The sequence below is a fragment of the Bos indicus genome, chromosome 12, assembly GCF_029378745.1.
Source record: "Bos indicus isolate NIAB-ARS_2022 breed Sahiwal x Tharparkar chromosome 12, NIAB-ARS_B.indTharparkar_mat_pri_1.0, whole genome shotgun sequence".
Lineage (NCBI taxonomy): Eukaryota > Metazoa > Chordata > Mammalia > Artiodactyla > Bovidae > Bos > Bos indicus.
Genome location: NC_091771.1, coordinates 81,196,332 through 81,208,923, shown reverse-complemented (window position 1 = coordinate 81,208,923; position 12,592 = coordinate 81,196,332). Strand labels below are relative to the sequence as shown.

The 12,592-nt window shown below is 42.8% G+C and overlaps 1 protein-coding gene across 1 annotated transcript in view; it reads left to right on the top strand.

Moving 5' to 3' along the window:
• The window catches only part of FGF14 (fibroblast growth factor 14), a 634,217-nt gene that overhangs the window by 447,248 nt on the left and 174,377 nt on the right, over positions 1-12,592 (top strand). The gene's annotated exons all lie outside the window — the stretch shown is intronic.

The following is a 12,592-nucleotide window of genomic DNA, read 5'->3' as shown; positions in this document are numbered from 1 at the left end:
AGAGTAACAGTGTCCACTGCTGGCAAATCAGATAATTGCACTGTATTTTTTCATAGAGCTACTTACTCCATGTGAGGAATAACATGTAACCTTCACGAGGATGCAGAATGGATACTACTGTAGCTTAAAAAAAAAATGTTAGTTTTCTACTAGGCCAAACATCAATTTATGATTGACCACTATCAATCTAAGGATACAAAAATTTGCCTAAGACTATCACCTAGTAATAGATCCTTTGTTTTTTTTTTTTAAGAAAGACTTAATATATTAAAAAAAGTAGGAAATATAACTTTCACCAAGCAAATTGTACTTAGTGATATCAAGTAAAGTCAGTTATTTGCTAGTGATGCAACTGAATTTTCTTGATAATTTCAAGCAATAATTCATGAGAGATTTGCCTGAGTTTATTGTCTTCTGGACATTCTTCATAGGTTTGGAAGAGGAATCATAGAAGATTATTGGAATGAGAGGTTTTTTTTTAATTTATTCAAAATATTCAAAGACAACTCAGTTTGTTAAACCTTTGAAATGCAACATGTAATCTAAGAATTTAATTTCTTTAAATAGACAGTTGGATAAAAGCCTGACTAGAAATGGTCTCTTTTCCAAGTTTTCTGTGCACTTTAGAAAGGCTTCTTGGATTTCAGTGCCAAAAGCAGGCAGCAGAGGGCCCAGTGAATTGTAACCCTGAGATGTGTTGAAACCAAAGACAGGCTTTTTTTGCTCCTCTTTTGTATTTCTCCTTAAAATTTGTATTAGTATAGGATCAAAGCGAGGAGATTTATTTATTTATTTTTGCTACAAGGAAAAAAGCATTAAGATGCATAGATAAAATGGTCTTATCATTTTGGTGGAATTTATGGAAATCAACACATAGCAATTTATTCTAATGGAAGAAATTTAGCTTGGGTAGAAAAGAGTAGAATTTCAATGTTTATTAGCTTTGAGATCAGATAACCACAGCTATCACAGGGAGTATACACCCATCAAGACAACTCTGCATATTGATGAAAATGTTAAATTATGTGGAAATGCTGCACTCCTTTCCCCTGCTTTGTGATGAGTCTGGTTTTTGAGATTTGAAGCTGTAGGCCTCTGGGCATCAGGACTGATAACCTGGTAGGCTGATATCAGGTAGACTGATAACCTCTATCTCTCCACGCTTTTGCTACTTCCAGCTCACAAGGTCATCTCTCGTGATCCTCCAGGTCTCACTCGACCTGCAGGATCAAGTCTGTCCCTTTCTGAGTCTTTCGGGTGGCATCTCCTGGGGGTCTTATCTTCCCAAGGATGTAAACTATTCTTCCCATGTTCTGTCTCCATTCTCTGTTTCCCAGATTCTCCCACGTGCAAATTTTATCCACATTATTTCATGTGCATTGATTCATTGATTCTTTCAACAAATCATTTTTGAGTTTGACCCTGGTGTCAGGTGGAACAGAGCAGTAATGAACAAGACCTACGAGGGCTCTGCTCCCGAGGAGGGAAGCACGTCTCAAGCGCGTAAAGATAAAAATCAAGACGAGCTGTGACATTGAGGGAAAAAAAAAATCTCTGTAGATGAAATTGGATGAGATCTAAAGAGCGCAGGTCGTACTTGAGAGGGGCAGTTACTGTAGACTGGGCGAGCAGAAAGAGCTCTCTGCACAGGTGATACAGGGGTGAAAACCCAGATGACAAGAAAGGTCAGGCCCTACCAAGGATTTCAGGTAGAAAAAGGCACTTGATTCCATAGTCTCAAGCTTTGTGCATTGGGAGAACAGAAAGTAGGCCGCTCACTCTCCCTCCGCTGCTTTCCAGTTCCCCTTGAAAAGGACAGGGGAGCACAGAGGAGGCTTTTCATTCATCTACCCCGGAAGAATCATGGCTCCCTTGAGTGCCTGTGCCTCCCTCCACTCTCCCAGAGAAAGAGCAGACCGGGTTCCACCCTCCCAATCACACTTTAACATCGCTTTTCTGCAGTTTAAATGCTGTATGTTAAAGACTGCTTATCTAGGCATGCTAATTGTTGAATTCCTTGCTAGCTAGCCCACCCAAGGCACAGAGAGAGCCAGATATTTACTGGTCGGAAGGACTTGAACAGAGATCATTCAAAGTTGGTAGGGGCTGAAGCTCCGACACTTTGGCCCCCTGATGCGAAGAGCTGACTCACTGGAAAAGGCCCTGATATGGGAAAGAGTGACAGCAGGAGGGGAAGGGGGCGACAGAGGATGAGACGGTTGGATGGCATCACCAGCTCAATGGACGTGAGTTTGAACAAGCTCCAGGAGATAATGAAGGAAAGGGAAGCCTGGCAGCCTGGCATGCTGCAGCCCATGGGGTCGCAAAGAGTTGGACATGACTTCCTGACTGCATAACAGCACACTCACAGAGGGAGAGGAGACCTGGTTTAACCCTCCCAGTCACCCTTCTGCCTCACTCTTGCGCACTTTAAACCCTGCGTGTGAAAGCCTGTTTATCTAGGCGCGCTGATTGTTGAGTTTCTTTCTAGCTTAGCCCACCCAAGGCACAGATGGAGCTAGACGTTTACTGCCTGCAAGGACCTGAATTGAGATCATTCAAGTTAAGTCCTCTGTTCTGTAGTCCCACGGAGCCTGAGTGACTTGGACAAGGCCATTTGGACAATTTAAGGAGGAAAAGAGTCCAGGCGTTCTGCCTTGCCTTCCAGAGCTCTTTGCGTTCGCTTGTTCTGCCTGGTGCCCTCTGCAATGTTCCGTCTGCCCCCTCCCACCAACTTTCACCCCCTCCTCTTGGATCTCACGATTCTTTTGCTTTCTGACTCTTGCCTTCATACTATTTCTTTCCAAAGCATGCCAGTTCTTGGCCCCACTGCCGTTTAACAGGAGCATTTGGTAGCCTTTGGACCCAATAGCTTTTCCCCCATTTAAATGTAGTGAACACAAACAATAAGGCTCTCCATGCTTTGAATTCTCTTCACACTCAGGCTATTTAAGGTGGACAATGCCGTTATAGGAGAATGACTGGCATTTGAGTCTATGAATCCAAAATAAAGATGGAACGCTGATCAGCACGCGGGAAGATTTTTACAAAGCTTTGTTACTCAATATGTAAAGCCAGCCAGGGCGGTGTATTATATTTAAGTGTCTGAGTTACTTCTGGGGGCCTTCCTGGCTGAATTCTATCTGCTTCACTCAACCATCCTAAAGGTCAGAGCTGGGCTTACAGTAAAGGATAATGTACAGAAGGAATGTGTTTTCACTCCTGGGATCATGGAAGATCAGACAAAAATAAAGGAGGGGAGGGACTGAGAGGGCTGTGGAAGCTGGCTACAGCTTTGAGTCTTTACTAATCATCATTCAATGAGCTTGTGAAATGGTGCCGTTAATAACCCTAAAGCCTTTCCCAGGAGGGCTGGAGAAGCCCTGCCACCAACACACAGAGAGAAGTCAAGGTCAGAAGTCTATGAATTGCACAGAATTGTACTGAATATTATGTCACTGGAACTAGAAAGTATCACTTGGAAAAGTTAGAGATGGATGGAGAATCCGAAACTTACCAAACTTCGTTAATTCATCAATGGTCAATGTTCAATCACAGTCTTACCTGGCTCTCCTAATTCTTGCAAATGTACCAGCTCTGAGGCAGGCTTGCTCAACCTTGGCTCTATTTACGTTTTTGGCAGATAACTTGTTGCTGTGGGAAGTAATATGCATGCTTAGCAGCACTCCAGACCTCGGCCCACTAGATGCTCGAAGTCCCATCACTCCGAGTTTTGACAACTAAAAATGTCTCTAGGTTTTGCCATATAAAACGTGGGGGGCAAAATATTCCCAGTGGAAAATCACTGGCTCCTGGATAAAGGCATTCCTTTTTCTCCAAAGGATGATTCTTACTTATTATTCATGTCCTGTTTAATTCTAGAGAAGGATTTGAATACGTTTATGGGAAAAAGCCATAGGTTGCTGTATTTGTTAGTTTAATGGCTGAAGGTAAAATACAATGATGTGGAAGAAAAGTTAATCCAGAAATCTAGGCTGAAGATAGCAATTATATTTAAATCATATATTTAGCTTTGAGATTCCAAGGGGATGAATTCTTATTGACAGATGAAAGAAAAAAATAAATACTAGTTTTATTTGAATGAGGTTTTCTTTCTGGCCTGGATATTGTTAGAAGTATAACATCTTGTTATTTGTTGTTGTTATTCAGTCACTAAGTTGTGTCCGAGTCTTTGTGACGCTATGGTCTGCAGCCCGTCAGGCTTCCCTGTCATCACCATCTCCTGAAGTATTCTCAAACTCTTGTCCACTGAGTCAATGATACCATCCCAGCATCTCATCCTCTGTCACTCCCTTCTCCTCCTGCCCTTCATCTTTCCTAGCATCAGGGTCTTTTCCAATGAGTCAGTTCTTCCCATCAGGTGGCCAAAGTATTGGAGCTTCAGCTTCAGCATCAGTCCTTCCAATGAATATTCAGAGTTGATTTCCTTTAGGATTGACTGGTTTGATCTCCTTGGAGTCCAAGAGAGTCTCAAGAGTCTTCTCCAACACCACAAATCAACAGCATCAATTCTTCGGTGCTCTTTATGGTCCAACTCTGTTATTTTAATACCAACTTTTATTAGGAATTAAATGAATATTATTCCCATGTTCATATTTAATACTAACCCAAGAGGTAAGAGCAGAGGGAATAATTATAAACATTAATTTCATGAAGACATTCTTCGCCAGATGTTCATCATAACTAATTTTAACAGTGCTTAATGAAAGGAAGTCATTCCTTGTGCATATGCATGGTGGCCTGTCTCTGGGCCAGTGAATTTCTTGGCTGTGCATTCAGCAAGTTGCTAAAAGTGGTCGGTCTCTGGTCATGTGAGAATGGTGACCTTCCAATTACCCTGAAGTTCTATTCATTCCTTTACCTTGTAAATTTTCATAACCTTCATGATGTGGATACTAAGGAGCTGCTTTGAGCTGGTCTCAGGAGACTCAGACACTGTCATCCTGCAGCATACTCGTTTTGCCAACTGGGGCATGGGAGTGAGGGTCTCTCCTTGGTCAGGATGTCTCAGGATTAAGAGATAATGTATGTTAAGGGCCTGCTACTAAGCCTGATGAGCTGTTGGGGTGGCTCAGTGGTAAAGAATCTGCCTGCCAATGCAGGAGACATGGGTTCAGTCCCTAGGTGGGGAAGATCCCCTGGAGAAGGAAATGGCAACCCACTCCAGTATTCTTGCCTGGAGCATACCATGGACAAGAGGAGCCTGGAGGGCTATGGTCCATGGGGTTGCAAAGAGTCAGACATGACTTAGTGACTCAAAAACAATGACTAAGCCTGGCACTCAGGAAATGTTCATTTAGGCAGGACATTTGAGATCCTGAGAGACCTTCCACCACCACCATCCAGCCTCCAGCAACTTCCCTTCACTGACCTGCTGCAGGAACTATAAGTGTCTTATTCTTCTGAGATGACGCAATATGGTTAAAAATCTTTTCATAAGAATTCAAGCTTCTTACCTGAGTGGGAAAAAGGAATACATTGAATGGTTTTTAAGACTGATTGGTGACAGTAGCTGGACAACAACTTGGAAGTCAGGTGGGGAAGAGAGAATTTTCTGGTCATCTATGTGTCTTTGAGGTTTCATGTAGCTGTGTGTGTGTAGGGGGTGGGCAGCTTGGATATCAGGACCAAGAAGCACTGAGAAGGTGTGCTGATAGAGTTGCCTCGCTAGTAAGTATTTATTAGAGCATAGGTGGGTTCTCTGATGGCACAGACAGTAAAGAATCTGCCTGCATTGCAGGAGACCTGGGTTCGATCCCTGGGTGGAGAAGATCCCTTGGAGAGGGGAATGGCAACCCACTCCAATATTCTTGCCTGGAGAATTCCATGGGCAGAAGTCCGAGGGGTCCCAAAGGGTCAGACACGACTGCGTGACTAACACTCACTTTCACTTTTGTTACAGGGTATCTGGGGGCCAAGTGGCTGCTCGAAGTGAGTCTGAAGGGGTGGAAAGGAAGATGCTGGTCTCATATCAATTGAGTCACAATTTGCCTAAACCTAATTATATGCAGTGATGGGCTGTGAGCTTCCCATTATCATTTCAACTTTAGCAGGAAATGTTTTATTAAAATGTACTTTGGGAATAAGTGCCTTTTTTTGTCTCCTCGTTGACTTCAGTGAAGTGTGTCTGTATCTCCATAAGGCATTTTGTATCTCCCTGAGCCTAACACAAAAGCTGGAGCTGGATTTCCTTCATCACAGTTTGGACCGTGGGACGGCCCAGCCCCAGACAGCCTGCTGCAGGAGGGCCTGGCATTCCAGTCTCCACCCGCTGTCACAGGTCTCGGAGAGAACCGAGAACGGCAGAGAGGGTGGGCAGTGCGGCCTTCCAGACACTCTCCATCAGCTGTGGTTGTTCGTAGAGCTGCCACCAGGCTACCTTGTGTGCTAAGTGGCTTCAAGGTCGTGTCCGACTCTTTGGGACTCCAGGGACTGTAGCCTCGCCAGGCTCCTCTGTCCTTGGGATTCTCCGGGCGAGAACACTGGAGTGGGTTGCTTGACTTCCTCCAGTGGATCTTCCCAACCCAGAGATAGAACACGCTTCTCTTGTGTCTCCTTCGTTGGCAGGTGGGTTCTTTATCACTAGCATCGCTCGGGAAGCCCCACACTCCTTTGAGAAGGGTTTTTGCTGTTGTTACTTGTTTTCTTCTAGTAGAATTTTACTGAAGTATATAACATACACAAAGTAACTGCAGGCGTTTCAGCTCAGTGAATTTGGGCAAATGTACACATCCCTACAGTCATTACTCAGATCAAAGCAAAGAGCATCTCAATCACCCCAGAAAGTTCCCTCTTTCCTTTCCAGTCAACCCCTCACCTCAGAGACAGACTCTTCAGATGTCTAGAGAGGACGTTTTCCACTTTTTCAATGGAGTCACGGTTGCACTTGTCTGCGTCTGGCTTCTTTAACTGTTCAGCATCATGTTGTTGAGGTTTCTTTGTGACTGGGGAGGGGTCCTGTGGGGTGTGTGTGAATAAACCTCATGCGGTTTGTTCTCCATTCTCCTGTTGGAGGGCGTTTGGGTTGTCTCCTTTTGCCGTGTGTTGGCGAATCAGCCGCCGTCACGTACCACTGCGGAGTGGAGGCCGCTTTCTGCTGTTGCATTGACTGCATTTATTTATCAACTCAAGGCTTCCGTCTTTGAAGTGAATTACTGATTTATTCAAGGTCTACTTCCTTGCCTTGGTGATGAAGCAAATTAAAAGTTTGAAACTAGCAAGTACTTAAAATGCTTCTCCTCCCTTTTGCGACTAGAAAAGTTATCACTTGGAAATATTGACCAAGTTAGATATGGACGTTTATAGCTTCATGCTCTGCCAAGAAATAGAATCCAAAGTATATTACTTGTGAAATTAAAATATATTCTCTACTCTGAGTCATAGTTGTAAAAACCAAAAGAAAAAGTGTGTATGTTGTATGCTGGTATGCATACTTATGTACATAAAAGCCATAATAATACATAGACTAGTATTCAGTTACTTAAATTGCAAAGATTAAAATAATATGTGAAACTACAATCACAAACTAATTAGGCAAATACACCAATGTATAATTAGTAACATTAGTTCAATCTGATTCAACAAACATACTTGCGAGGCAATCTGAAAATCTTATATTAGTCAATTTCTGATTTATGCCTATTAAAGCATTTGCTCTATTCACAATGGGAAGTTAGAGGTGTGCAGAGAGTGGGTTCTGACCACAGACACATACAAACCATGTTTTAAGGAAAAGAAGGAGTTGGGGTTAGTTTTGGTTAGTTTTAATGTATCTGTTTGAACGTTTTGAGAAATAGAAATGACTCAGCTTTTAGAATGAAAATAAGAAAACATGTAAAATATCACCAATATTATTCATGATCATTTAGTTATTTTCCTTAATTAAGAAAGATGGAGGTGGATACAGTGAAAAATTAAGGCTAAAAAGAACTTGAAAAAAAAGGAAAGAGAAACAGAAGAGGGAAACCAGGACTCCAGGGTCATGAGAGGCAGTTAGCTGTTCCCCCTTCCCTCTACTTCTCTTTTCTTCCTCGGTAACGCTGACCCCAAAATCACTTGGTTGCAGTTTTTTCTTCCTTCTAAATTTGCCCCCTATGTTAAACACTGAATAAAAATGTTTCAACTAGAATTTTAGAATCTGATTTTTGCCCTTAGAATTCTTCTTAGGTGATTTTTCAAATTTATTTTATTGTAATTAAAAAAAAAAAAAAAGCAGCAGCAGCAGCTTAACAAAAGTGGCTAAGGGCAACTGACTGACTAATAACTTCAATTACAGAAACAACAACACAAATAACTCTTTTCTTTCAGAAAACTTGCCTGTAGCTTGCTTTAACTCAGCTGGTAGTTACTAGAGATCCAAGAACCAAATTTTCCTCTGGGATGATATGGCTTATTTATGCACTTATGATTTCCTTCTTAAAAATCATGGAAAGAACAACTGCCTCTTTTCCAATGGGCTCAAAATAAAGGCCAGACTGTCTTCCATTAAAGGACTTTTTTTCCCCCATACACTAAGAGAAAAATTGCAAGCAAGGTTATAAGTTGACAAATGAAACAAATAATATGCTTCCAGAAAAATCTTTGAAAAGATACACTATTAATTGTAATGGATTGTTCTGATCATTTATATAATACCATATTTGTAGTGGATTTTGGAGAGCTTTAGAGAAGGTTCTTGTACTCAGGACTTACCCCCACCCCCCAGAGATATTTTTTAAAAGTTTCCTCTGTGATTCCATGAACAGCAACTACGGAGATCCACTGGGCTAAAATAGCAATCTAATTTATATAGGAAATAATGTGAAGAAGACATAGGGTCTAAAGGGAAAGTCAGGCTGGATCAACCTTGTTCTTCTGACCCTCCGCTCAGCGAAGGTTGCATGCATGCATGCTAAGTCACTTCATTCATGTCCAACTCTTTGCAACCCTATGGACTTAGCCCGCCAGGCTCCTCTGTCTATGGGGTTCTCCAGGCAAGAATACTGGAGGGGGTTGCCATGCCTTCCCCCAGGGGATATTGCTAATCCAGGGATCAAACCCAGGTCTCTTATGTCTCCTGCACTTGCGGGCAGTTATTTTACCACTAGTGCCACATGGGACCCGCCCCCCCCCCCCCACCCCAGTGAAGGACACAGACCCTGAGATCTGGGCTCCACATGTCTCTACAGTGTGCATTTCTGATCCGAAGGTTTAACATGGCCATTAGCACTCTGTCCAGCTCGCTCAGAGCAAATTTATCTTCCAAAGTTATGGGACAACTCATCCCTGAATCCCTTCTGGGGCCAAGCATGATGGCAGGCTCTGGGAGCATCAGACATGAGCAGTGGGCAAGGCAGACAAGGTCCTGACTTAGTGAAGCTGAAAAAATCTCCCTCATTGTTCACACACAGTGGAGGAGTGGAGAGGTGAGCAGACAGTCCAAAGGATTTAAGAGAATTTAGATAAACACAGCTTTGTTTAGAAGTCTCAGTGTTCGCAACTAAAGAGAACATCAAAACCTATTCTCAGAAGAAGTGCCAAGGACAGTGAGTGTTGACTACTAACTGAGTTGCCAATGGAAGGCGAAGAGAAAACATGGGTGTTCAGGCTTGGCACTGAAAGAACGTGAGGGTGGATATAGGACTTAGGGAGCCGCGGGCGAGAAGCAGAGATGTCAAGAGGGGAAGGGTTCACTTGAGTTCCAGAAGCAAGCAGAAAAAGTCAACAGATGAGCAGAAAAAACCCTGCAAGTTTTGTGTGACCTTGGCGACAGCTCTCATGGGTGTGTCAATGTCATTAAAAGCATGAAAACTAGAGGGACAGAAATCAACTGTGAGGGCCTGCATTGTAATAAAATACTCAAAGAGGGTTACGTGGAAAAGGGAAACATGTTTTATTCCAGTGAGCTGTACTCGATCAGGCTTCAGGCCCAATACCGAGAAAGACCTTCCAAATTTCAAGCCACCTGGAAAGGAGAGGGTGACTCTGGGCCTGTTGGGTCCTCAGTCCCTGGAGGGTGCCCATGGAAACCAGGTATCCTCTGGGCAGTGTTATTAGATAAAACAGGACTAGGTGATTTAAAGCCTCTTTATGGGAATTTTGAGCAGAAGGGTGGTGGCTCAGCAGTAAAGAATCTGCCTGCCATGCAGGAGATGCAGGAAATGCAGGTTCGATCCCTGGGTCTGGAAGATCCCCTGGAGGAAGGCATGGCAGCTCACTCTAGTACTCTTGCCTGGAGAAGCCTGTAGACAGAGGAGCATCCATAGGGTCACAAAGAGTCAGAAATGACAGAAGTGACTGAGCATACATGCACACGATACCCTGTAAGGTAAAAAGAAAATGACTGAATGATTGAATCACAATACAGAGAGAGCATCATGAAAACCAGATATCCCAGTGACCAAGTTGCATTTCTGTGTTTACCAGCACAGCATTAATACTGGAATATGGGGACATAAGTGTGTTGTAATTAAAATTGGACCTGTTCATCTAGGAGCCAAGGCAAGGTCATAAAAAGACCAATAGTTTATCACAGGAAATTAATTTTGCTCTTTATGACGTCAGATTTGGTAAACACTCTAAACCCTGAGTGGAGGTTGTCTTAGAGATTGCAACTTGATTTTTCAAGGACAAAGATGTCACTCTTTTCATGGTTTTATTTGTGTTCTTAGAGTGATTGTGAGAACAGAAAAATTTTATAACAAAGAAGAAAGGGAAAGATGTTGATGTTTAAGAATTCTGAACACAAGGCTTTTGCTACATATAAATAGAATATGCTCTCACCTTAAAAGGAGTAATAAGACTAATTGCAATTTAGAAGGAAGAACAATCTAATCAGCTAATGACATCTACAGCTAGGATAATGATATCCCCCGCTAAACGTGAGACTTTCTTTCCCCTTGGTATATGTGATGTCCTCCTCCTCCTTCTAAAGTCAACATCTCTGTTTTGTTTTGTTTTGTTTTTAAAGCAACCTTTTATGGTTAGGAAGTTAGTGCATGTTCCTTGTAAAATATTGGGGGGAAAGTACAAAGAATAAAATATAAAAAGTGTACCCCACCATCCACTGATAAACAGTTAATATTGCCCTTCAGTTTATATATACATATAGTTCTTCCTAGATGGCTCAGTGATAAAGAATCCACGTGCCAATGGAGGAGATGAGGGTTTTATCCTTGGGTCGGGAAGATTCTTTGAAGAAGGAAATGGTAACTCGCCCCAGTATTCCTACCTGGAGAACCCCATGGACCAAGGAGCCTGTCTGGCTACAGTCCATGGAGTCACAAAGAGTTGGACATGGCTTACTGACTGAACAACAGCAGATACATGTGTGTGTGTGTGAGTGTGTGTGTGTGTGTGTGTGTATGTTTAATGACATATATCACACATATCCTATTTTGTATACAGTTTAACTCCAGTGACCCTGGCTCTCAGGTTAATAGAGAAGTGTGGATAAAGAGCAGGTGAGAATTGTGAGATGACGTGCAAATACTCCAGGAAGCGAGTGGTTCATATTGCAAACATACATGGAAAGACAATACTCCATGAATCATTACATATTGTTTATATGCTCAGCTGATTCTAAAGCTGGTGCAAGTTCCCCAATGACTCCTAACGTGATCGCCAGCTAAGATTCTTCATACTCTTGCCACCAACACAAACTGGGGACTTTTGGTGTACAAAACCATTTTCACTGAATTCACATGTTAAGCTGTGTCTTAACTTGGGGTTTCTCTCCTTTAACACTTCCCTGCTGGAGTCCCCAAGCCCCTCTTGTGTACCTGGTAGAACACCTGCTTTTAAATCTCAGCTTGCCACGTGGCTGTTTCCAGGAGACACTTCCTGACCCACACCAGATAGACTCACTCTCTTTCCACTCTCCTTGTGCAAGCTTCACACTCTGACTGTCTAACACTCAGTCCCACTTATGTATATGCCATCTTCCCCTATAGTCTGAGCTGCTTGAGGGTAAAATTGCTTTTTATTAATATCTAAATACTGGGTCAAGCTTAGTGATGGAGAGTTAGTGCTCAGTAGATATGTTTATTGAGTGGATGAATGAATGAATGAATGAAGGCTGATAATATAAATGAAGACATATGCCTTTATGTCTAAAAAAATTTTTTTAATGAAAATCTTAACTGAAGGGAGCTGACCTTGCCAATGTCAGATGAAGCGATTCGTAGACAACTCAGATTATCTAAGTAATAGCATTGTTGCTGTTCAGTTGCTGAGTCATATTTGACTCTCGGGACCCCACGGACTATAGCATGCCAAGCTTCCCTGTCCTTCACCACCTCCTGGAGTTTGCTCAAATTCATGTACATTGAGTCAGTGTAGTGTGTATGTCTTCAAAACACAACAACAAAAAAATTGTTGACATGTGTCAGGCTCTTGGAAGGCAATGCCCTGAGGTCCGGAGCCCTGCATTGGGGTGGTTGGGTGCTTGGGAGGCAGAGATCATCCCCAGAAGCTGAGTCGGTGGAAGTGAGTTTCCAGAAGTGGAGGGTACAGTGCCCCCATGGGAGGCAGTGAAGAAGTTACAACAAAGGTCCTGGAATAGGACTCCTGGTGTATCATTGCCTCGGCGACA